At 36.0% G+C, this 27,787-nt stretch overlaps 1 protein-coding gene and 1 pseudogene across 1 annotated transcript in view; one reads left to right on the top strand and one right to left on the bottom strand.

Annotated features, from left to right (window-relative positions):
• The window catches only part of TTC28 (tetratricopeptide repeat domain 28), a 538,163-nt gene that overhangs the window by 13,225 nt on the left and 497,151 nt on the right, over window positions 1-27,787 (top strand). The gene's annotated exons all lie outside the window — the stretch shown is intronic.
• On the bottom strand, window positions 22,214-22,728 carry LOC101633208 (annotated as a pseudogene).

Raw genomic sequence — 27,787 nt, 5'->3', positions numbered from 1 at the left:
TGGCTTAAGTTTCTTAGTGCAGTGCTTTAACCTGCTGCGCCACCAGGGAGGGCCAGGATTCTGTTTTTTAATCCATGCTACAATTTTGTCTTTTCATTGATGAGTTTAAGTCATTTGCATTTAGAGATAATATTGATAATACTGGCACCTATATTTGCCTTTTTTTTTTTGTCCTTTTGTATTTTTATTCCTTGTTTTGAACTGTTCTTCTGTTCTTGTTCGTTCTTCTGTTGGATTTGGTTTGAGGGCTTCTTGTAGTATTTTTTTTGGAGTGGGGGTGTAGCCATGACAAAATTGTGGAGTTTCTGTTTGTCTAAAAATGTCCTTATTCTTTGTAGAGGAAAGAGAGCTTCACAGGATAGAGTATTTGGTTGGCATTTGATGCTTTGGAGTTTGTACTCTCTTCTTGCCTGTAGTGTTTTTTTGGAAAAGTCTGATGTCAGCCTGATCGATTTCCCTTTATAGGTTATTTGTTTCTTCTCTCTTGTCATTCTCATTATCTTTTCCTTGTCTTGTATTCTTGGAAGTTTTACTATAATATGTCTTGCTGTTTTTCTCCTCTCATCATGGTAGTTTGGGGTTCTTCTTCTTGGATGTCTACTTTCATCTCCTTCATATTAGGAAGTTCTCTTCTATTATCTCTGTGAATATTTTCTCTATTCCTCGGCCTTTCTCTTCGCCTTCTGGGATACCTATAACTCTGATGTTTCCTTTCCTAATGGTGTCAGATAGCTCTTGAAGCGTTTCTTCATTCCTTTTCCTTTTTCTTTCTTTCTCTTTCTTTTTTAATTCTCTGCTTCTGTGTCTTCGAGGGTGTTGATTCGTTCTTTCATTTCATCTATTCTGTTTTCATAACTTTTCCCAGCATTCGTTATCTCCTCTAGCAGCCTTTTTAATCTCCTGCATTTCTTCTATTTTCTTTTTTAAAGTCTCATTTTCTTTCTTCAGTGCCTTGATAGCTTGCCTCATATCCTCATATCATTTTTTTCCTTCTCTTCTTTTTGTTTATCACGATGATTCTGAATTCTCTGTGTGGTAGGCTGAGCTATTCTTCTATTTCTTTGGTGATTTCTGGTGAATGATAATTTTGTGGTGAATTTTTCCCCTGTGGACTTGCTTGGATATTTGTTTGTCTTCTTTTCCCTGTCATGTATTTTTCTAATACTTTCTATTCATTGAGATATGGTTTTGCTGTTATTGACTGGCATTATTTCTGGATGCTCTTTCTGGGATGGCAGAAGGACTTTCAGACACTTCAGTTGTGAAGGGTATTCTGAGCTGTGCTTTGTTTCAGTATATCCTGTTTTTCCAGCCCCCACTGTGTGGAATTGTGTCTGTCGTCTCCGTCAGTAAGAGTCAGGGGTCTCTTGTAGTGTTCAGCTTCTTCCAGTAACATGTTGAGTCCTTGTGTCTGGAAGGTACCTGTTGATCTTTGTTGCCGTCTGATGTCCTGGGTTCCTCTATGCTTGGATGTGCTTCTGGAGGGTGGGGCATGTTAGAAATATTGTAGGTCTCCCTGCATCTGGGCCTGTGGTTGAGGCAGTCACTGGTTTTGTTTACTTACTGAGCACTGTGAGCCTTGCAGGGCAGTGCCTTACTGGCTCACAAGTCTTTAGGCCTCTGCTGTCATCCCACTCTTTGTGAGCCCCTAGACTGCAATCCCTAGGACTCCATGGCAGGAGCAGTGGTTGCAGCCAGTAGGGTGGACTTGAGAAAGACGGGTGTAGTTCACTAGATCTGCCTGTTTTGCTCCTCACACTCTATTTCTGTTGAATCCTTTCACCTCCTCTTCCCCCATCTCTGGCCTACAACCCAGTTCTACAAAATAAAAACAAAATAAATAAAAAATTAGATTAAAATTTAAAATTAAATTAGGTTAAAATTTAAAATTTAAATTTAAAATAGATTTAAATTTCAATGGTTGCCCCAGTAATATCCTTTTATAGGGTATTTTAACTTTATGGTCCAAGATCAAATCCTAGCAATAAGTATGTATGAATCTTGGATTTGGTTAGATTGTAGTATTAGGTTTGTACCACTTGCTCATGTTACTCATTTGATTGACTAGATTTTGACCATTCAGGTTCCTGATTGTTTTTCCTTGTTTTGTATGCTGGCCTTGAAAATTAGATAATACATTCTTTTCCATTTGTTTTAGATTGCCAATTTCACAGTCTGACTTGGCAGATTGAGTTTTTGTCTGAATTTCTTGATCTAGCAGCCAGTTCATCTCTTATTTGCTTAGTGTGGCATATATGGGATAAACATTGCTTGCTGATGTCTACCATGACAGGTCCTCATGTTGGATGTCTCCTTTGTGTAGGGGTTAGGCATAATATGAAACGGTTGTTATTTGGAATAATTTCATGTATTGGAGTCAGCATTAGGACTGAACGTATTTACTCATCTAGATCTGTGTGTGTGTAGACATGCTCTGCTATGAATCTTGGTTAGACAGAACATGCTTTGTAATTATTTTGGGTTGTGTATCTATAGACTCTAATCTTAATGTGATTGCCTCACAGACAGTAACTCCTCAGATGGTAGCTTATTGTTCCAATAGGGAGTAAACTAAGGGAATCATAGCTGCCACTTGAGAATGACTCCAAACTCTTGGCGTCCAAAGAATTAAATAGCTATGTTAGTATGATTCAGATTTACATCTGCTTCTAAAAGTTGGAGGTCTGTTTCCTACAAGTAAGTTTATAAGTAAATTTAAGATTGTCATTCAGTGGATAACTTTAGTACTTGAAAACAGACTTGTAAAATGTTGGTTAGCTTTTAAATGTTTGTAGAAAGTTTGACTAAAACATGGCAAATGCTTCTGGTTAAAAGCTGTAACATTTCTTAATAATATTAAATTTGATAAGGAGTTTGTATTGTCAGAGAGCAGTGACTTGACTTTTGTAAGGTATATATTTTCAGTGCAGTTAGCCTCTAGTGTAGTCATGAAGAATCCTTTATAAAACCATGTGACTGTACATTAAGAGCTACTAATTACTGAGTAAAATGCACCTTGATTTTGTTTTCATGATTTCTCAGACATGTGCGCCCTCTTGTGTTTAACTTAGTTAAGACTATTCTCTTTTGTAGCTTTTATTATTTCCCTCGATTGGGATGGTTTATGTACATTTTTTGAAAAGGTTAAAAATTTCAAGAATAGTGATAGAATGTCAACGCATGTTACCAGTTTCACTGCTAGAAAAGAATGTTAAATACGTTCATGGTTCTGTTCCTTACATTTATTTTCTCATATTCTACATCAAATTTTGTAGTATTAAATAAAAGCATTTAATGTCATCTGTGTTCCTGAACATAAGCTGATTTAAAAAGCTGATAGTTTATTTATATTGTTATGAAATTCTATACTATTGTAAACTATTTTGGACAACTAAGTTAGTAGAAAATGGTTGAACTTTTGTATGCCTTCACAGAATATTTGTTGAAAGGAATAACAAAAGTATGTAACTAATGACCTGCATTTTCTTACTGACAGAAAGAATTCAAGTTGATGGCTAGTTGACATCTTGCTATAGTCTGAGGTTTTGTTTGTTATTCTGGTTCCAAAGACATCAGATAACAGTGACTTTCACCTCTGCATCAGAAGTAGGTCCTTTTTAGGTCATGGTACTACCTCCCCTTTTCCTGGGGACCACAGTATCATAAATAAAGCACTTATTTTAAACAGAGTAGGAATTAAAAAGGTGATCATAAATCTTTGTTACCAAAGGTTTAAAATTGAGAATGACTTGCAATCAGGAGATAGTAATAAAACCTCTTACATTTGATTTGCATAGGTAAATATCAGTTTAGAGATGGAAATAAAGTACATTATATGGCTTTTTTGATTATGCTCTTAAATTTATACAACCTACACTTTATTTTTAAGATTTATTTTTATGTATGCATACAAGAACTGGGGTGTAGGCCAGAGGTACAGAGGTGTGAGAGGGTTCACCAGAGACAGAGTGGGAAGCAGAATAGGCAGATCTGCTGAAATACACTGCTGAGTGAGCAGTGGATAAGACAGGAGAGGTCTGATGTATCATGTGGGTCAGCTCCCTGGCTGGGGATCAAACTCAGACCCCAGTGGTGGGCAAGAGCTTGATAGGGTGAGATTTTAACTCCTGTGCTACAAGGATGGCTCACAAACTACACTTTAAAGAGTGATAACGTAGGGTTATTTGTGTGAACTTCATGTGGTTCTGTAACTACATAGTATTACAGAGAAGTCGTTTTTTTTAAAGATTTATTTATTTATGCATATAGAAACTACCGTATAGGCCAGAGGTGTAGGGGCAGTGAGAGGATTCACCATAGTCTGAGTGTGGAGCAGAACAGGCAGATCCACGAAGTACATTGCTGAGGGGAGCAGTCGGTGAGACAGGAGAGGTTTGCTGTGCTGTATGGATCACCTCCCAGGTGGTGACTGAAATCCAGAAAGTAGCTGTGGCCAGCGAGGGCTGTGAAGTGTTTTTATTTATTTTTTAAGATTGATTTATTTATGCATACAGAACTGGGGTACAATCCAGAGGTGCAGGGGTGGTGAGAGGATTCACTATAGGCAGAGTGGGGAGCAGAAATGGTCAACTTAGGAAGTACACTGCTGAGGGGAGCAGTGGGCGGGTCAGGAGAGGTCTGCCATACCATGTGGGTCACCTCTTGGGCTGGGGATCGAACTCGTGCTGAAGTGGCTTTAGCTTCTTACTGCTGCGTTTACCCACTGTGCCGCCATGAAGGGCCTGAGAAGTGGTTTTTACCTTGATTTTTCATTAATTTGTTCTGTGCATAATGTTGTCTGTGCTTGTGCCTTTTTAATTTTCAGTTATTCATTTAGTGAAACGTTTTGTAGTCTGCCAAATCACTAATAAAAAATAAAGGACTTTTGGGAAATTGTTTTTCTGAAGTTTTACTGCTCTGTATCTGGATTTATCACACCTATAAATTCTGCCCTTTTTGTTCTTGTTGTATGTGGTGTGTAGATTTATATTTCAATCTTCATTTTACTTTGTTTTTTTACTATTCAAAGATTTAAGAGTTCATTTTCTGTGTATCATGTGGATATTGGAAATTTTGCTGCTTCTTAACTAGGATCTGTTTTTTTTTTTTTTCCTCCATCAGCAGAAGTCAAGTTTATTAGGGAAAAGAGGAAAAGGACATAGACATACACAACAGTCAAGTTTATTAGGGAAAAGAGGAAAAGGACATAGACATACACAATAGTCAAGTTTATTAGGGAAAAGAGGAAAAGTTTTAAGAAAAGAGGGTAAGTTTAAGAAAGGAATGCCTACATAGACACAGGGGGACAATGAGCTGCCTTAGCTAGGATATTCTGAAAAGTATTTGACAAATATTTAAATAGTAAAGTGCATGTGTAGTACTGTGTCAACTATTCCTCACTTATAAGTGATACATTTTTGACTTATCTTGGGCAATTTAGGTATGAGTAATAGTGTTTACAACTTTTAAATTGTTTATATTTACTATTCCCTTTTAAATTTTGTGATGTCAGTATGTAACAACTTTATCTATCTTACAGATGAAGGAAAACAAAAGTACCTTGTAAATATAAAAGGCTAAATGTGTAATTTATTATCTAAAATGTATAATTTTATTATCTACTATGCTCCTTTTATACTTAAGTCTTTTTAAGTCTATCATTCATTCTTACTTTGTATATATGTTTTCTATATAAATAGATCATATGATATTGATCATGTCATATTGATATATAATATTTGATGACTTTCATACTGCTATTGGCCAGTAACGTGGATTTTCTATATTGATTTTAGAGGTATTCATGGTGGATTTGAAATAGTGTAGTCTGTGTATTATGTTTCTCAGTCATTTGTGTTTCCTACCTATAGTTTGAAGGCAATCTTCAGTCCTTCTATAGTCCACATTTTGGTTTAGGAAAACAAAGATGAAATTGTGTTTAAATAAAAATTGAAACACTAAATTGTATAAGCCTAGTTTCTTTTGAGTATGGTTACTAAGTATCAGTTAAATACAAAAGCCAAACAATAATTAATATAGAAACAAAGTATAATTGGTTGCTAGGTTGGGGTGGCAGAAATAGGGGATTGTTTTTCAATGAATATAGATTTTAACTTTGCAAGATGAAAAGTTATGGAGATCTGTTACATACTACTGAACTGGACATTTAGAAATTGTTAACATGATAATTGTGTGTTTTTGTGAACCATAAAAACAATGCATTAAAAGCAGATAATACATAAAGTTAATATAGCAAATGTTCAGAAATGAAGAAATATTTTAAATCATTCTCAATGATTGAGATTAAAATGAACTTGCTACTTTCCTTTTTTTTTTTAAAGATCTATTATTTATGCATACAAGAGCTGTGGTGGTGAGAGGATTCACTGGAGACAGAGTAGGGAACAGAGAGGCAGATCAACTGAAATACACTACTGAGGGGAGCAGTAGGCAAGACAGGAGAGGTCTGCTGCCATGTGGGTCTCCTCCCTGGCTGGGGATCAAAGGCAAGCTGCAGTGGCTGTGATAGCTTCATAGTGCTATGCTTTAACTCATTGCACCACCAGGGAGGGCATCAAATTAGTACTATCCTTGAGACTTATGCAGCATCAGCATCTTGGCTAATATATGAACCTGACCTTAATATTAGTCTTTTACTGTATTTTGTTCAGTTAATATGTTAAAAAGTATTCCTGCTTCAAAAGCATGATTTTTATTCGGGTTTCTCTGGAAAGAACAAGAAATACATTAAGTTTAATGGTGACTTTCACACAGGAACCTCCTTTCCATATGCTGCCTGAGCTATTTGGAGATATCTTAGCTTTGAAAAATTAATAAGTGATTAGCATAAAATTCTACTATAGTCATCTATAATATGCAGTGGTTTATGTAGGAGCTCTTCAATTTCTTCTAGTAATGACTGCCAAAATCTCATTATTCTAACTTCTATTAAAATGTTAGTCAATACTGCTATCTTATCCTTTAGTCTGAAGATTTAATTATAAAATGATTTTTCACACAAAAGTAATTTATTAAAACAGAAAGGCACCATAATCTATAGCATAGTTATTTTCCTTTATCAGTATTAATTTTCCTTTTAGTGCTACTACTAGGCAAATAGAGCAGTTCAAATCAGCAAATACATGTTGTGGAGTTTTAAATAAATTTTCATCACACTTAGAATAAAATTCTTATCATGGTCCAAGAAAACCATGATTATCCCCTCCCTACCTCTTTGATGTCATCTTTCATCATTCATTCCTTTGCCCATTATACTTCCACTACAGTTTTTCCTCCTGGTGCTTGAATACTTCCATTTCTTCCCTAGATTGGGCTTGTCTTTTGCTCCTCTTGTTATGGCTTTTTTTTAATATTAATATATTAGCTTGAATATCACTGCCTCATCTGCTGTAACTATTTAGTCACCTATAGTCATATATTGTCTTATTATAATTTTCTCTGTAGAAGAGCTAAAGAAATTCTGGAGAAGACCATGAAAACAGAGTAGGTAAAATGGAAGAAAGAATCAGTATGCTCAAAGATACAGATATGAAAAAAATCAAAAAAGAAAAAAAATGATAAGAATGAAGAAAACACTTTAAGATTTATCTGACACTACAAGGAAAGGAAATAATAAGTTATAGGAATCCCAGAAGAAGAGAGAGACATGGGAACTGAAAATCTTCTTAAGGAAATAATTAAAGAGAACTTCCCAAACATTAACAAAGAAATGAAAATAGATATACAGGAAGCTGGAAGAACACAAAGCTGCTATAATAAAAGGAAAGTACAGCAAAGCATAATAGTAACGGTACTGAAAATCTAAAACAAAGTAAAAAAATGAAGTTAACTAGGGGAAAGAAACAGATAACCTATAAAAGAAAACCAATATGGCTTATACCCAACTTTTCTGAAGACACACTACAAGCAAGAGGACAATGGAGTAAGATTTTCAAGAAGCCCCAAAACAAAACAAAACAAAAAAACAGCCAAGAATACTGTACCCTGCAAAGCTCTCCTTTCCCTATGAAGGAAAAATAAGGACCATCTCTGACAAACAAAATCTTCATAAATTTGCTTCTACTAAACACCCTCTCCAGGAACTATTACAAGAAACCTTAAAATGTAAACCAACAGAAGATTGGACAGGAAAAACTGAACAAGATCCCAAACAAAACCATGAAATGAGTGAAATAGCAAGTGCAGATTTCTATGTATCAATAATCACCTTAAATATAAATGATTAAACTCACCAATAAAAAAGACACAGAGTAGAAGGCTGGCTAAGAAAACAGAATGCAACCTTCTGTTGTCTCCAGGAACATACCTAGCTGCTAAAGACAGACATAGATGGAAAGTCCAGAGCTGGAAAACAGTCTTACAAGCAAATGGCCCCTATATGTTTATCAGATAAAATAGACTTCAAATTAAAAAGGGTGATGAGACATATGTAGTCACATACATATATATTGATCAAGAGGGCAATATACCAGGAAGACAGTGCTCACTAATATGTATTCACCTAATGAAGGAACTCCAAATTACATTAGACAGTTATTATCATCTCTGAAAATAGACATTAGAAAAATATATATGTAGTAGGGAACTTTAACATTCCCTTCTCACCAAGAGACAGACCAATGAGACACAAAATAAAGGACACAATAGCCCTAAATAAAGATCTAGACCACATGGGCCTATTTATAGGACACTTCATCCCCCCTAAAATACACATTTTTCTCAGATCACTCTCCAGGATCAACATGTATTGGGTCACAAGACAAACATCAACAAATACTTGAAGATTAAAATCATACCAGCTATCTTCTCTGACCATAAAAATCAACTATAAAAAGAAAGCAAGGAACCCCTTTATTACATGGAAAATGAAGAACATGCTGCTGTAAGGCCACATATTAATGAGGAAATCAAAGAAGAAATTGAAAACTACATTGAGACAAATGACAAGAATACACATCTTTCCAGACAACTTGGGCCATAGCAGGAGCAGTAACAAGAGGAAAATATGTAGCAATACAGGCCTACATCAAGAAACAAAAAATAACACAAACCCCTAATTTCCCACCTAGAAGTGCTAGAAAAAGAACAGCAAACTCAAAGCCAATAGAAGAAAATAATGAAAATAGAAGTAGAAATAAGTGAAATAGAGATAAAAATGACAACCGAAAAGACCAGTGAAACCAAAAGTTGGTTCTTCGAAAAAATAAACAAAATAGACACCCTAGCCAGGAAATGAGACCTCTTGGGTAGGATCATAAATGAAAGAGGAGAAATCGCAACAGGCACAGCAGAAATCTACACAATCATCAGAGATTATGGTGACCATTTATATGCAGACAAATCAACAATGTAGAGGAGATGGACAAATTCTTAGAACAAGCATCCAAAGCTGAATAAAGTAGAAATCTTAAACCAATTACAAGCAGGGAAATTGAAACAGTAATCAAAACCTTTCCCCCAAAAAGCTCAGACCAGATGGTTTCACAGAGTTCTATCAAATGTTCAAAGATGAACTGATGCTTACTCTACAAAAACTATTTCAAAAAATTGAGAAAGAAGGAATACTACCAAATACTTTTAGAAAGCCACCATTACACTAATGCCTAAACTAAACAAAGGCAACACAAAAAACTATAGACCAATGTTTATAATGAGCACAGATGCAAAATTCCTCAATAAATTCTTGCAGACTAAATCCAGCAATGCTTCAAAGGCTAATACATTATGACCAAGTGGGATTTATTCCAGGAACATTAGGATGGTCAACATCTGAAAATCAATTAATGTAATCTACCACATCAGTAAGAAGAAAAATAAAAACCGTATGTTTATATCAATAGATGCTGAGAAAGCATTTAATAAAGTTCAACATTCATTCATGATGAAGGCCCTCAAAATTCTCAGGATAGAAGGAACATACCTTAACATAATAAAAACCACATATGACAGAACCACAGCTAATATCATACTTAATGTTGAAAAAAAGAAATTGTTCCCTTTGAGATCTGGAACAAGACAAGGATGTTTACTCTTACCAGTGCTATTCATTATAATACTGAAAGTTTTAGCTAGAGCAGTTAGGCAAGAGAAAGACATACAAGGAATTCAAATAGGGAAAGAAGTAAAGAGATCATTATCTGCAGATAATGTGATAATAATATGGGTTCTATATGAACCCAAAAAAATCCACAGAAAAGCTGATTAAAAAAAATAAACCGGTTCAATAAAGTAGCAGGTTAACTAGTAAGACTCCTAGATTCAATTCTAGTTCCATGTACGTTTAAAAAATACATAAACTCACTAGAAGTTGCAAAAATACAGGGGATTCATGTACCCTTCATCAGGACATAAAATACAGAAGTATGACATAAAAACCATGAATTGACACTGGACTATCTACTGTTTATTATAGTGCTTAGAAACGATAATAGACCAAAAATATTTTTTAACTCATGAAGGTAATTTCTAGGTATATATTACTTTCTCTGACAATTATACAAGTGTTACATTCTTTTGGAAATTTACAAGCTAACCATATAAAATTTGCAGTGGGGTATATGGTCCCTTTTGGATTAAAATATTTATATTAGGAGCAATAGCTTGACATGCTTTGCAAGATTTGTCATAATTTGGAAGCCTTGAAGGTCTTACCTACTTGTTAGACTAGATTGAAACTTACAGAATCTCAAGGCTGTTACCAATGTTGTGGTCCTTTGTCAGTGATAGGACCCTCATGTATGAAATTTGGTTCTTTCATTCAACAAATGATAATTTGGTATCTTTTATATGTTACAGAATATTATAGGGACTTAGAACACATTGGTGAATCAAATGTTAGAGTTGCCACTGAGATAAAGCTTTCTAATGGAGTAAAAAAGAAATAATAGGAACAGATGTAAGGTACATTAGAAAGTGACAAGTGCTTTAGCACTTTTTTTTTCCTTTAGGAAAAAAAAAAGAGGCAAATAAAGGTGTGCTGATGGGAGGGTTGGCATTTAGGGTAGGTCTGATTCAAAAGGTAATATTCAAGCAATAGTTCAAAGAAATGAGGAAGTTAGCTGTGAAGGTCTCTGGGGGAAGGGCACCCCAAGCAGAGGTTAAGCTGAGGGCTTTAGGCTAGACCTTTTGAAGGATTATTTGAAGAAGGAATTTTGGATGTCTGGAATGGAAAAAGCAAAGGAAAAAGTAATAGGACATAGCAGTTACTGATGATGTGTAGGCCATTGTAAGAACACTGATTTGGATTGGGAAGATGATTAGAAGTTTAGTTTTAGAAATACTGTTTGAAGTACTTAAGTACTTCAAGATATGCAAATGAAATGGTGGTTAGGAGGTTAAATTTGTAAGTATGGAATTTTAGAGAAAGGTCAGAATTGGAAATAAAAATTTAAAATGATGATGCTAGTTGGAAATACTGAGGGGAAATTAGAACAGGTCTAAAGACTGAATCTGAAGGTACTCTACCACTCAGGGGTCAGGAAAATGACAAGCAAGGACAGGTGATTGAGGAGGCTGATAAATCATTATCAACAAATATTTAAGAGTGTGGCCTTTTTGGAAACCATATGATACATAATCAGTGGATCATTAAGGCATTGGCATGATCAAGATACTGAAAATGTATGTGATACGAAAAGAGGAAGTGGGTTTAGTTGTATCAATGTGGATAGAAGTTGCTGATGATCTAAAATATCCTTAACTTGGAATTAATGTTTTTGTAATTATTTTGCATAGGTTAATTCATTGAACAACAATGAATAACAAATATTAATTCATTGAATAACAAATATTTGTGTTATTGCTTGGGATTCTGGGACTACTTGTAGATTTGTTCTAAAGTTTTCATAGGGAAGATTACCAAGACCCCCTACAATGTTTAGAAATGGGGAAAATACATACGAGATTAAATAAATAGGAAGTTATGGGAACCTTGTCAAGTTCGTTGTTTATAATTCAACTAGGGATAATTGCAGGAAATGTCCCCTAGCCCATAGACTCTATAAAAATACATTGATGTACAGTTGTCCCTTTCAAGGAAAAGTGTCACTACGAGTGTACAGCTAGATTGTTTAGGTAAGCTAGAGGTTGGAAGATAGGATACTGGTAATTTTATCTTACAGGATTTATGAATGCTAGGCTTGAAGAAAATATTTACGATACATATCTTAAGGATGGCATCCATTGAATGATGAATAGTTTTTCTCTCAGGGTTCTGAAAACATGAAATCCATTGTGTAAATATACCTCACAATGTTTTTGGAAATTCCTTTAAAAATTATTTACTACTGATTTTAGTCTTTGGAAAAGAAAAAGGAAAAGGCAGAATTACATTGCATGGTTGAATTCTGTGTAGAAAGAACACACTAATATTTGTTTACATGACATTATTACTGATAGGTATCATCAGCTTTTGGGTTGCACCTCCTCTTTTGTGTTATGAAAGGGAGTTTATTTTGAGGTCTTTACAGTTTTTTTTTTCTTGTTGACTGGCATTTATGGTATATTCATAGAATTGTAACTCTAGTGAAGTATTTTCTACTATTTTTCTGGAAACTTTCTCTTCATTGGCCTTCATGACACTTTTATAGTTCTTTCATTCTTGTTTTATAATTCTTATACTAACTACTATTTTGAAAAATTATATTAAAAAAACCCATCTATGTTGGAATTTCCTCCAGAACACTTTTGGCAATTTCTGGGAATCTGTGATAGCTAAAAATGGGTGAGTGAAAAGGTATGTTAATGTTGGGATCAGGGTAAAGGAGGGGACCAGTTAATTCAATATCAAGCTGAAGATGAAAAACAAACTTTAGACTAGGTTATGAACCAAAATGGAAACTAGAAATTGGTATTAAGGTAGTTGCTCTCATATGCAGGAGGACAAGTGCATTCTAAAATGTAAAGTACTTATAAGGCTGGATACATGGACATTTTTTGGTGCTGGTATTCTTCCATGGCATGGTTCTTTGAAATGATTGAACTTGAGAGGTACTTTTGTCTCATGTTTTTTTCCCTGATAACCAAATGTATGATGTTTTATACTATCTATAAGCAGAGATCAGTCATGTTAAAGGCTCAGTTCCACAAAACTGCCTCCCCATTTTGGAAACCAATCACAAATCCCAGTACTGAGAGGCTGACTTTAAATTTGGAGGTTCTCATTACCCTTTCCTCAGGCTTGCTAATTCAAAATGACACCCAGAACTCAGGAAAACACATTCTGGATTTAGTATAAAGACTGAAACTCAGGAACAGCCAACAGAAAAGACTCATAGGGTAGGTGTGTTGTTGAAGGATGGTGGTGGTGGTTGTGGAAGAGAACAGAGCTGCTATGTTCTGGATCTGCCACCTTCCCAGCAATTTACCTGTTCAGTGGGTTATTATATTGGCACAGTTGATTAAATTATTGGCTACTGGTGATTGAACTTAATCTTCAGCCTGCAGATAAAGGATGAAGCTGAAATTTCCCAACCTTCTAATCCATGTGTGGTCTTTCTGGAAATGTTCCCTCCCCCCCCCCAAATACTCTCCCCCTTAAAATTATTTAGGGACTTCCAAGTTTCCTAGAGGTAGGGAACTAACTTCTAAGTTTCCCTAGATACCATAAATTTAGCCATGATTGATTGAAAGGGGTTTGTTTTGAATATCAAAAGACTATCACTTAGGTGTAGATCATTGTGTGAGAAACTGGGGACAAAGACCAAATACATATATACTTTATTAAATACATTTTGTGTCTCTGCAATTAAGGGGGATGAACCACAGGGAATGACTGACACCATTGTCTTTAATTCCCTTAGCAGATGTTTGGAATCTAAACTTAATGGGAAAGTGTGCATTGTAGACCCAGTTTAGGTCAGAGCTAGTTTTTTTCTGTATAAAATGTGTAATTCCATGTTGCTGATGGCCATTTGATGAGTTTAAGACTCATGATTTAGGTTATTGAATACTCATAAAGAATTTCATTGAATATGCTTGAAGAATTTCAAAGCGGAAATTAACTGCGTATCTTTTTGGAGAACCATTGTGATTAGAGATGTTTAATAAAATCCCGGTCATTATATACAGGAATTTCCTTAGTGTTTGGTCTACTCAAATGTAATACGCAGACCAATGGAATAGAATAGAAAACCCAGAAATAAAACCATACACATATGGACAACTAATCTTTGACAAAGAAGCAAGGAATATGCACTGGAACAAGGACAGTTTAATAAATAGTGCTGGAAAAACTGGACCACCACATGCAAAAGAATAAAACTAGATTACTGACTCACACTAGGCACAAAAATCAACTCAAAATGGATAAAACAATTGAACATAAGACCTGAAACCATAAAATATATAGAAGAAAATATAGGTAAACATTACATGACATACATATCAGTAACATCTTTAAACACACAGTCCCCAAAGCAAAGAAAGTGAAAGAAAAGACAAATAGCTGGAATACTTCACACAAAAAGTTTCTGCACAGCAAAAATGATATTAACCAATACAAAGAGATATCCTTCATTGGGAGAAAAGTTTTGCACTCCTGATCAGGGGCTGATCACAAAGTTGTACAAAGAGCTCACATTGACTCAACAGAAACAAACTAAACAATCCAGAAGAGGCACAAAAGGGACTCCCTGGTGGCGCAGGGGTTAAAGTCTTGGTGTTCTCAAGCTATCACCAGCCACTGTACCCTGAGTTCAATCACCTGCCAGGAAGCTGACCCACATGGCTCAACAGACCCCTCCTGTCTTGCCAACTGCTCCCTTAGCAGTGTATTTCAGTACATCCATCTGTTCTGCTTCCCATTCTGTCTTTGGTGAGTTCTCTCACCCCCTGCACCTGTGGCTTATACCCCCGTTCTTGCATGCATCAACAAAAATGTTTTTGAAAAAGGGGGGTCAGAAGAGCTAAAAATGCAGTTCTCCAGAGAGGAAATGCAAATGGGCACAGGTATATGAAAGAATGTTCAACATAGTGAGAATGGAACATATTTTAAAACAAAAAACAAAAAAGGACAGACCACAACAAATGTTGGCAAGGATGTGGAGAAAAGGAATTCTGTTATACTGCTGGTTCAACCACTATGGAAAGCTGTGTGGAGTTCCTTGTATCTTCAGTCTACTAGTAATTCCACTGCTAGGAATCTATCCAAAGGACACAAAAGCATTAATTCAAAAGGAAACCTATGTGCCTATGTTTATTGTAGCACTATTTATAATAAGTAAGACTTGGAAACAACACAAATGCCAAAAAAAGATGACTAGCTCAAGAAGGTTGTAGTGTATATACACAATGGAATACTACTCAGCAATAAAAAAGGATAAACGGGAGTCTTCTCTGGTACAAGGGCTTAGAGTGCAGCACTATGAAGCTATCCTCAGCCACTGCAGCACAAATTTGATCCCTGGCCAGGGAGGTGACCCACACGGTTCAACAGACTTCTCCTGTCTCTCCCACAGCTCCCCTCAGCAGTGTATTTCATTATATCTGCCTGTTCTGCTCCCCACTCTGTCTTTGGTAAATTCTCTCAATGTGTACCCCCCATCCCAGTTCTTGTATGCAAAATAAATCTTTGTTTTTTTTTTTAAGATAAAGTCATGTCATTTGCTGCAGCATGATGGAACTAGAAGGGATTATGCTAGTGAAATAAGTCAGAAGAAAAAAGAAAAATATGGGATGATTTCACCTATAGGAGGAATATAGAGGAATTAAATAAGGGATCAGAAAACAAAAACAAAAACCCCAAATTAACAAACAACTATAAATCAGAGACATTTTGCATGGGAGGAGGAGGGATCAAAACGGGAGGTGATGGTGAACAGGGAAGGTGATGGTGCACAGGTGATTTGGTGGTAGGAATTTTACAGGGTCTACACCTGAGAGGAGAAAGTATACTGTACAAAAATGAACAATGATTAAAATATATGTAAACAAATGAATTAAAAATAAAATATGTTGTTTAATCTGGCAGCCTGAGTTCAAAAGGTAATAACTATAGGAATATTTATGTACTATTCCTATAGACCAAAATTCTAGGGAGTTAATAGTCCAGAAGCATAATGGTAACATACCCATTTAAATAGTGGCAGAATCTAGATTTACAGAAGTTTCTTAATGTGAATTAACAGGTTTTGATGAACTTCGGGAGCAGCATGTAGACCCTAGTCTATTCATAAATTTAGGAATCACAGTACAAAAGTTCATCCATAAGTTTTCCTATAGAATGAAGATAGAATGAAGTTTGATCTAGTGTCTTGTCTCCAGTTTTTGTTGAGGGTCTTCAACTTCAGGAAGCTATTTAACTTTTTGGACTATTGTGCTAGTGTGAGATCTCTGGTATTTGTGCTTGATGCAAAGGGAGCAAGGAGAAATGATCTTGGATACTTCCTTGAAGAAACTAAGAATCAAACTGGGAAGAAAGACAAAAAACTGTGCCTTTTTCATTTCAACTGTTGTCATTAAAAAAAAAAACCCAAAATAGTACATTTCTACTGTTTTTAACATATTAATCACAGTAATTTAAATTCCCTGATACTTCCAATTTCTTGGCTGATTCTGGTATTGTCTCTTGATCATGTTTTCTGTTTTGTGTGTTTTGATTGACAGTATTTATGCAGAACAGTAGATGCCGAAGTCGATAGTATTTATACCTAAAAATGGTTATGCTTGCATTTTGTTGCCTTTGTCTTAGTTGTGTCAGTGAATCAGAAGCTGAGCCAAGTTTGGGTTTTGTTGTTGTCGTTGTTAGCCTCAGTCCACCATAGCTTAAAATTCATCTAGTGTTACCTTGTGCTTAGAGGGATGGCTGGTTTACCAGAGATTTCTTTCTCAAAGTGTGTCTAGCTTTCCTTTGTATGTGCATGTCAGGGAAGTTCTCTTTCCACATTTTTTGCCTTCCCCCCAGAAGATCTTCTCTTATTTGTTACTCAGTGCAGCCTGAGTATTAGGGAACCAGTAAAGGGGATATTTTCACTTGTCCTGATTTGTCTCAGCCTTAGGCAGTTCCTGTTCTGGAGCTTCCTAGGTGTTTCTTACTCTTCATTCCCCCCAGAGAGAGAGGAAAATGATCTGGATCTAGGAAAATTTTCTGTTCCCTTTCTCATGTCTCTTTTGACCACCTATCCCAATTTTAGGCAACTCAGAGCTCTTGTTCAACAGGGGAGAAAGATTTAGAGGTGGATTCAAACTTCTTTGGAGTAGTTGCTGCATCTCTCTACTGGGTGAGCACTGAAAGTGAGGCCTTCCTTCTCAGCCTTCTCGTGTGCCCCTGCTCTTTTTCTGGAGTACCAGGTAACGTCTCTAGAGAAAAATCTGAGTGGGTACAAACATCTTTCTTTCTTCCTTCCTCCCTCCCTCCCTCCCTTTCTTTCATTTATTTGTGCATACAGAACTGGGGTACAGGCCAGAGGTGCAGGGGTGGTGAGAGACTTCATCAGAGACAGAGTGGGGAGCAGAACAGGCAGACAGATGAAGTACACAGCTAAGGGGAGCAGCGGGGGGATCAGGAGTGGTCTGCTGCGCCATGTGAATCACCTCCGGGGTCAGGGATTGAACTCGCACTGAAGCAGCTGCAGCCAGCTTGCAGTGCTGCGTGCTAACCAGCTGTGTCACCAGGCAAGGCCAGATTTTGTAACTTTTACCTAATTACCAATGAGGAAGCTTTACTTTATATTTTATACAAAATTTTACTTGTAAGAGTAAAAATGAATCACAGATTGTAAGTGAAAATGACTTTTTATTTATATTTGCCTTATTTTTTCCTTCTATTCCTTAAAAAATGATCTTTTAAGGAGTATAAAGGACCAGAGGAGAAAATAACAATAATAATAATGAACAACTATATACCAGAGACATTTTACAGGGGTGGAGTGGGGCATGGGATCAAAAATGGGGGGGTGGGTGGAGGAGCAGTGCACTGTGCTATGGTGATGGCGCACTGGGTGAATTGGTGGTGGGAAGCCCACAGGGATTACAACTGAGATGGAAAAGGCACAAAATGATGTAATAATAAACTGTTATTAAAAAAAATGATCTTGTAAAATGAGAATACTGCAGTGCTGTAGGGGAAGAAAGGGAAAAGAGGTGGTTACATTGTGAGGATGGGAAAAAGGCAGGCATTGGGATCACTAGGCAACAGGCTGTGAGAAATGTAGCATTTCTTATTTGTGTCACCACTTAACTATGGAAGAACCACCCTAGAGCCTAACCTGGTATTTCCTTTTAATCAGGTCCAGCTGTTGGTCCTGTGAACATACTTTCTTCTGAGTACTAAGGGTGTGTTTTCTCCTTTCGTATGCTATCATATGGCTCTTACAAATCACCTGGAATGTACTTGTGCTTCAGGAGTCCCTGTTACACTGGTCATTTTTCTTTATGAATCACAAGTAAAACACTCACCCCAAGTTGCATATAAAAACTTTAAGACAAAGAATGTGACTTGACCACGTAAATATTCTTCTTCATCTTCTTCTTCTTTTTTTTTTTTTATGAATAGAGTTCTTGTTTTTAATTTGATGAGCAGGGAACTTTCCAACTCTAACCCTCTCTTTACAATCTGTCTTTAATTTGCAAAAAAAGATGCATTCCAATTTTTCAGACATAAAACTCTTTAATGGATTTTTTTGGATTTGCCTGTCTGTAGTCATGTGGGATTATCCTGAAATCCAGCATATAACATTTCATGGGTTTCAATCTCCTGTTTTCATGTGCACATTTGCATTTACTACTTTGATATTAAAGAAAGATGACATCTCACCTTAATCTCCTTAAATAATACGTCTTTGAGACTCTCAAACTGTTTTTTATGGTGTTGTTTTCCAATAAGGTCTTCCTTGAAAGAAATATGCACACATTCTCAACATCTTGCATCATTTACTTCATTTAACTTATTCTTTGTGAGACATAATCTGTACGTACTTTTAAAACTGCTCTGTGTTTAAGCATGAGCCACTTTAATTCTGTCTTTTTGGTGACCCTGAGAAATATTTTTTCCCCCGTTTTTAGGATCTTCTCTCTATTACCTCTTAATGACTAAAACTTTCTGAATCACATCACTGTACAGAGCTTGTCCATATACTCATCTTAATAAATTAAGACAAGGTAATTTTAAGTAGTAGTAATCATCTATTTTTAGCTGAAAAAATGGGTAGTAATTAAAGGTATGAACATTGGAGTTAGACCACAAAATTATTAATATTATTTTAAAAATATACATGCATGCAGAACTGGTGTACAGACCAGAGGTGCAGGGACGGTGAGAGGATTCACCAGACACAATGGGGAGTGGAACAGGCAGATGGATGAAGTACACTGAGGGGAGCAGCAGGCGAAGCCAGAGAGGTCTGCTGTGCCATGTGGATCACCTGCCTGGTAGGGGATAGAACTTGCAGTGAAGGGCTATGGCTAGCTTCACAGTGCTGCACTTTAACCTACTGCACCACCAGAGAAGGCCCACACAAAATTATTACAATAAATAGAGGTTTGTTAAAAAAACAAATACCTATTTTGAGATATAAACATTGTTAGTGAAAGCGTTCTAAATATTTCCAAAAGCTTAAAAAGCCCTTAACTTTATTTTATGCTTTTAGATGATGCATATTATCAGTGTGTTGTTTATAAAGTATGACTTATTAATAAGAATTTGCCAAGTAACATGAATATATAGGAAAACAGCCATATGTCTAAGGAAGAAAGCGTTCTTGCAGTGATATTTGTAGAAAAAATTACTGTCTTCTTTTTGTTAGTAGAAGGTCCCAGCTGACTTCCTTTTTTTCTCATAGCTTGGAATTGTGCTTCATACACAGACAACTGACAAAGGTGGTAAGATTTAAAGTGAAAAGGATTCAATCATAGTGATGACTACAACAATATATACAAAATGTTAAGAGTAGTTATACTTTTGTAGTGTGAATAACAGGTGTATTTTGTGACTTTATTTTTACTTTCCTACAATTTAAAATACTGTTAAAGTATAGCTTTAACCATCAGGGAAAAAAAGCCTGTGACTTAGTTATTATGGTATCATCAGTTTTTAATTCATGCCTGGCATATTATAGGTTCTCATAGTGAATCAAGTGTTAAACATTAAACAAGCAATAAAGGAATGTAAAATTTCATTACTTATAGGTATATTATACATTTTGAACCACACTATTTGAAATGAAATAATTAATGAACAAGTTCAGTCACAATAGGTTCATATTACTTATAATGCATTTTTCTAATTTGTAATTACCAGATTTATAATTTAAGGATATATATATATATAATTATAAATTTGTAATTATAGGATTACTTTTTGTGAAATTTTATGCAATTATCCAGTTCTATATGCACCCCCCCAAAGGAAATACATTCTTACCAGCACCTTAAATGCCAACTGTATGCTTTTCCCTGTATGTCTGACTCTCCTGATAAGGTAAACATTCTTCTAGATTTTATAATAAATCATTCACTTACTTTTCTTTACAGTTTTGCCACTTATCTTTATGTAGATCCCTAAATAATGTTACTTAGTTTTGCTTTTTTGGGAAATTTTTTGAAAATGGAATGAATCTTTAAGTTTTCTTCTGTGATTTCCTTCTTTAGGTCATGTTTCAATATTCATCCATTTTGATGAATATAGGCATAGTGTATTTAGTTTCCTTTCTTTAGGGCTCCCATTGGTATAAACATACTATAATATATTTAACTTTAATACTTGTATCATTTCCAAGTTTATTACAAACAGTGTTGTCATGAACATTCTGAATATTGCCATGAATGATTTTTTAATGAAAGAGTTTCTTTTGGAGTTGAAAGACAAGTTTGCAAAGTATATACATCTTTACCTTTGTTACATATTAAAGAAAAGTCTTTCAGTGTTATATTCCAATGTACCCTGTTAAGGGTAGGATAAATTTGAAAATTCTTATCACATTCCTGCCAGTACTGGGTCATCACAGTTTAGGTCATTTGCCAGTTGGATGGGTTGCAATGTATTTTTAACTTCAGACACACCTAGTTTTTTAAAAAATTATTTTTTACATCATTTCTTCATTTTCTGCATTTTTTTCTTCTCAGTTGTAACCCCGTTGGGCTTCCCACCATCAGCTCACCCATGTGCCATCCATAGTCCCTTGCACTCTTCCCACCCCAGTTTTGATCCATTCTTTCCATCCCATAACATGTCTCTGGTTTAAAGTTGTTCATTGTTTTCATTTCTACATCATTACATTTGCTTCTCGCCTGGACACCCCCTCCATCCCTGCCATCAGTGACACCATCCAGTATTTTTCTTTTTTTAAAGATTCATTTATTTATGCATATAGAACTAGGGTACAGGCTAGAAGTGCAGGATTCACCAGAGACAGAGTGGGGAGCAGAACAGGTAGATTGTCAAAGTACACTGCTGAGTAGAGCAGCAGGCGAAACAGGAGAGGTCTGCCTCACCATTTGGTTCACCTCTAGGGCGGAGGGTCAAACTTGCATCAAAGCGGTTGCAACTAGCTTGCAGTGCTGAGACTTAACCCATTGTGCTACCAGGGAGGGCCCTATTTGACCATTTCTTTTTGGCTTATTTCATTAAGTATGTTGTTGCAAAAGGCATGAGTTTATCTTTTTTGATTGCTGAGTAATATTCCATTGTATATATGTACCACATCTTTTTAATCCAGTCATCTACTTTTGGGCATTTGGGTTGATTCCATATTTTTCCTATTGTAAATAGTGTAGCAGTAAACACGGGTGCACGTAAATTTTTGAATCAGTGTTTTGTGGATAGATACCTATGAGTGGGATTGCTGGGTCAAATGGAAGCTCTATTTTTAGCAGTTTGAGATATCTCCAAACAGCTTTCCATAGTGGTTGTACTAGTTTGCATTCCTACCAGCAGTGTTTGGGAGTTCCTTTTTCTCCACATTCTCACCAACATTTGTTTTAACAAGGTACTATTCTCAGTGGTATGAGGTGGTATCTCATTGTGGATTTAATTTGCATCTCCCTTATTGTAAGTGATGTTGAACATTTTTTTTCATATGATTTTTGGCCATCTGCATTTCCTCTTTGGAGAAGTGTCTTTTTAGCTCTTCTGCCCATTTTTTGATGGGATGGTTCACTTTATTTTTCTTGAGTTCAATCAGCTCTTTGTATATCTTTGTGACTAGTCCTTTGTCATTAGTATTGTGTGCAAAATTTTTCACCTAATTTGTTGGGTGTCTTTTTTTTTTTCATTTTAGCTGTAAATTTTAATGAAAGTTGTATATAAACTACTTTATTCCTGCATCTTCTCAATTGTTTCTTCCTTGTATTTGCCCTTTTCCTTTCCTACTTGGCGAGATTTGGATTTGCGTTCTAGGATCTTTTTGCGGTGTTTGTCCAGCTTTAGTCTAGTGATAACCACCTTGCTGGGGTGAATGCCCACATGAACGGTTGTGCCATTGGCCTTCTCCCGCTGCACTCGTTCAATGTAGATGATTTACTTCTTCCTGTAAACCTGGACTACTTTGCCAATTTGCTGTCCTTTATAGTGTCCCCGAACAACCTGAACTTCATCATCCTTCCGGATGGGCATGGACCGGACATTGTACTTCTGCCTCAGCTCTTTGGAAAGAGGGGAGGACATGATCTTCCTACGAATGTGGGAAGGTGCATTGAAATGCCTTTTACGATTCTTGCTCCAATCGGAAGTCACAAAGGGATTGAACTTCATTTTGGCCGCTGGTGCTTCAGCGATGGCCGCAAAAGGGAAGAGAGCCTGTTGGGTGTCTTTTTATGTGTAGTGTGTCTCTTTTGCTCGTTAACTTGATGTAGTCCTAGCTGTTTATCCTTTCCTTGAGTGTTGTATCTTTAAAGATGTTACTGAGGTGTATGTAGAGTAGTGTTTCACCAACCTCTTCTTCCAGATATTTTATGGTTTCAGGTCTTATATCTAGTTCTTTAATCCACTTTAAGTTGGTTTTTGTGCATGGCGTGAGGTAGTGATTTAGCTTCATTTTTTTGCATGTAGCAGTCCAGTTTTCCCAGCACCATTTGTTGAGCTAACTTTCTTTGTTCCATTGCATGTTCTTTGCTGCTTCACAAAAAATTAGCTGTCCGTAAGCCTGTGGGTTTATATTTGGGTTTTCTGTTCATATCCACTGGTCTATATGTCTCTTCTTGTTCCTGTACTATGCAGTTTTGATAATTATGACTTTATAGCTTGCAGTCCAGGATTGTGATGGCTTTGGTCTCTTTAGTCCTAGTCAGGAGAGTATTGGTTATAGGAGGCTTTTTGTGGTTCCATGTGAATCTCATCAATATTTATTCTGTTTGAAGAATGCCATTGAGATTTTTATTGGAGTAGCATTAAATCTGTATCAGTAAAATGTTGAAAAGCAGTGGTGATAGTGGACATTCTTGTCTTGATCTTAGAGGAAAGGTTTTCAGTTTTTCTCCATTGAGGGTAATATTAGCTATGCATTTGTCATATATGGCTTTTATCATGTTAAGGTATGTTCCTTCTATTCTGAGGATTTCTAGGGCCTTAAAAATAAATACTGAACGTTTTTGAATGCCTTCTCTGCATCTATTGATATGATTATATGGCTTTTATTTTTCTATCAGCTGATGTGATGGATTATGGTAATTGATTTTCTGATGTTGAACCGTTCTTGTGCTACTGGAGTAAAACCCACTTGGTCATGGTGAATTACTGTTTTAATTCAGGATTGGATTCTGTTGGCTAAGATTTTTTTTATATCTTTATATTGTAACAAACTTAATGATTTCCTTTTACATACATAACTTAGGTTTATTCTTCTATTAAGTTCTGTAGGTTTTGACAAACCTTAATCCTTTGTATTTGCCATTATAGTAGCATACAGAGCAGTTCCATGGTCTTAAAATATTCCTTGTGCTTTTCTTATTTATCCTCTGTCCCTTCTCCTGGATACTTCTTTGCAATCACTGATCTGAGATCTACCTCTGGTTTTACTTTTTTTAAAGATTTATTTATTCATACAGAACTGGGGTACAGGCCAGAGATGCGGAGGGTGAGAGGATTCACCAGAGATAGAACGGGGAGCAGAACAGGCAGATCGATGAAGTACATTGCTGAGGGGAGCAGCAGGCAGGTCAGGAGAGGTCTGTCCCACCATGTGGTCACCTCTGAGGCAGGCGGGAATCAAACTCATGCGGAAGTGGCTTTAGCTTCTTAGTGCTGTGCTCTAACCCACTGCGCCACCAGGGAGGGCCCTGGTTTTACTTTTTTAACAATATTACAGGGTGTGTGTGTATGTGTATTATATTTCTGTTTTTTATTTTTTTAAAATAATATAATAGTTTATTTTTAATCCCCATGGACTTCCCATCACCAATTCACCAGTGTGCCATCAACATAGTCCCGTGCACTCCTCCCACCCCCATTTTTGATCCCATTCCCCACTCCACCCCATAAAATGTCTCTGGTATATAGTTGTTCATTATTATTATTTTCCCCCCTGGCCCTTTATACTCCTGCTATGAGTGAAACCATCCGTTATTTTTCTTTTTCTTTCTGGCTTATTTCACTAAGCATGATCCCTTCCATCCATGTTGCTGCAAAACACATGTGTTTTTATCTTTGATTGCTGACTAATATTCCATAGTGCATCTGTACCACATCTTTTTAATCCAGTCATTTACTTTAGGGCCTTCAGGTTGATTCCATGTCTTTCCTATTGTAAATTGTGCAGCAGTAAACATGGGGATGCTGGTGAAAAGCTATACATTTTTAAATTTAGGAAGGCATGTTAACCCTGAGATAGATGGGTAGTTTGGTCTCTTGGAATAGTTAGCCCAGTTGCAAATTCAAAGGAAAAGTCCTTGAAGGAAATTAAAAGTGCTAGTCTACTAACTGTATGAAAAAAAAAAGAAAAAGCAAAAATCTTACTGCTAATATGGAGAAAGTCTTAGTGATTTGGATCCCCTACAAAACTCCTTTAAGCTAAAGACTAGTAATCCAGAGCAAGACTCTAACTCCTCGACTTTATGAGGACTGAGAGGTCAGGAAGCTGCAGAAGAAAATTTTGAAGCATGACCCTAATGGCCACAAGGTTTAAGGGAAGAAGCCATCTCTATAACATAAAAGTACAACATGAAATAGCAAATGCTAATGTAAAAGCTGTAGTAGGTTATCCAGAGATGTAGCTGAGATAATTAAACAAGGTGGGTTTTACTGAAAAACAGATTTCCAGTGTAGCCCTAACAGGTCTTATATTGGAGGAAGCTGCCATTTATTAGGAGGTAAAATGGTAATAATACCTCATGTAAAAGGTAAGAATCTTACAACAATATCCCTATCCTTTGTGATAGTGTTGTTGTATGTGTCTAAAACCCCAGGCATTGTAAATCCAACAGAATAGTGTTTTGTTTTTTACAGCTATATTACTTAAAAAATTTAAGGTGAAAAGATGTTTTCATATTTACTCTCAAATTTACCATTTCCTGTGCTTTTCATTCTTTTCCAAAGATCTGAATTTTCATCTGGTATCGATTTCCTTCAGCTTGAAAAACTTCCCTTGGAATTCACATGAGGAAGGATTCTAGATAATAAGTTCTTTATTTTTATTTTTTCTGAAACTTTTTCTTAATTCTTAAAGAATGTTATCACTGAATATAGAATTCTAGATGGGTTCCCCCCCCCAAACATTTTAATGTATTTCATTGTTTTATGGCTTCTTGCCTGTGTGACGTACATTAGCTACATGAGCCTTCAAGGCATTTGTTTCATTTGGCACTTTATTACAGATGACCACAAGCAATATTTTGATTAACTGTGATGCCACTGTATGCCAGGGGCTGTTAGCATCTCATTTCCCATTGGCAGGGACCTCATATTTTCCTCAAATCCAGGGGTCCAGATAGACCAACTTCAGAATCCCATCTTTGGTCTTCTGTTCACTGGGGCCGTATCTTGTAATAAGTCTGAATCAGTACATGCCCGATCAGGAGACTGGAAGTTTAGTATTATATTGAGTAAAATAAAAGTGTGTAAGATTAAAAAGAACTTTTTAGAGAACTTTAAAATTTATGGAAATTATCCAAGAAAAGACTAACTTAGAAGGGTGTCCCTTCCTTAAGGCTAGAGACCTTGTTGGAGAAGGTATACTTGCTGCCCATTGGAAAGCAGAGAAATTTCTGATTTTCCTGGACCAAAACTGGTAGGCAGTTCATAGGCAAGCACAAAGCAACTCTTGGGCCCAGGCAAGCCTTACTCTGTTTATCTCAGTCTCAAGAAAGGCATGCAAGAGGCATGGTAGGGGTGTGACATTTAGAGAGTTGTTGGAGACAAAGTTAAAGCAGAAGGAGCAAGTAAAGGGGGTTGCAGCAGCAGTGTGGGCAGGAGGCTTGGACCATGTACTATCTGTATGGAGAGTATAGCAGAAAGGTAATCATCAGATAGAGCTGAGGGATTTGTATTTGCTAAGGGATTGCAGATTCTGAGCACTTTATTGAGGCAGAGTGCAAGGCGATGTCCTTATCCTGATACTACTGATTATCTGTGCAGCCAGAAGCAGTATGGAGCTCTCCTCCTCCTGCAGTGGTCTTCTAGTGCCCTCTGCTGAGAAAGCTCAACATCATCGTTGTAAAGGAAAATACTTCCCATTATTGCAGAGCAGGTATTGGAGGGTGAATTTGGAGGTGAAAGACAATAAATTAGTTACATCCATTTTAACTCCTTAGGTCAGTTAGACTGTGACTTCCTATTAAGTTCTAGCTACCCTTTACTGTGTGAATTGTAAGTGTTCTCAAATAAAAGGCCAGCCCACTGTTCTTCCTTCTTTCAAAGGTTGATTCCTTTCCATTTTTTTTTGTTTTTATTTTCCATTTTGCCTTTTTTTTATTTTCTTTTATATTCTCAGTTGTATATTGTATTTTTCATCATTTATAGTGCTTATTTTTGGAAGTTGATACATGTGTATATACTTATTTGTCATTGGAAGTAGAATCTGCACTTGTATTAATGGAAGGAAAAATTTTATACTGTGAAAGATAGTTGGTAGTATAATTATATCTAACACATATGGAAAGTTTGTCATATATCTTAAGATACATTATTTTATACCACTTTACTGGGTAGTTATTATCTCTAGTGGTTTTTCAGATTGAGGCTTTTGAAGCTGAGAGAGGTTCTTATTTCTGATACCACATAGCAAAGCTAGTATTTGAGTGCAAATGTGCTTTGACAGTACATGTCATATACTTACAGAAGTACAAATTAGTTCGCAGTGTAAAAAATTTTAAAAAGTTCTATAATTTCTGCTTTAAATTCCCATTAAAATTCTAGTCCCTGAAGTACACAGTGGTTTGCTGTCTTGTTTTGGTAATGAATTCTTTTGTGGAGTACAGTAGATAGTGTTTGCTAAATTGGACTTATTTCAGTCTAAAAAGCCATTCACATATTTCTATGTACTGTAGTATGAGGTTATTAAGTAAAAATACTTTCAGGATTTTAATAGGTCAGTTAATTCTTCAATGTGTATTTTGTTGATTTTCAGATTTAATCTCATGTTTCCTTGAGCTCTTAATACTCAGGATAAAAGAATGAATTTTTTGTTATATCATGGCACCCACACAATTTCCATTTGTGGTACTTAACATCCTGCCTGTTGGAAATATGCAATATAATCAGACTCTTTACACAAAATTTCTAAAAATATTCTGTTTAAGTAAAAATTTTCTCCTTTCCCATCTATTTAAAAAAGATGTGAATGTATTTACTGCCTGAAAGATTTAAAAACTGGCACATTTTATTCGTAGATAATTTTTTTTT

This window comes from Condylura cristata, unplaced genomic scaffold (assembly GCF_000260355.1).
Source record: "Condylura cristata isolate star-nosed mole 26May11 unplaced genomic scaffold, ConCri1.0 scaffold00029, whole genome shotgun sequence".
In the NCBI taxonomy this organism is placed as follows: domain Eukaryota; kingdom Metazoa; phylum Chordata; class Mammalia; order Eulipotyphla; family Talpidae; genus Condylura; species Condylura cristata.
Note: the sequence above shows the minus strand (reverse complement) of the source record. Positions and strands in the feature narration are given on the sequence as shown.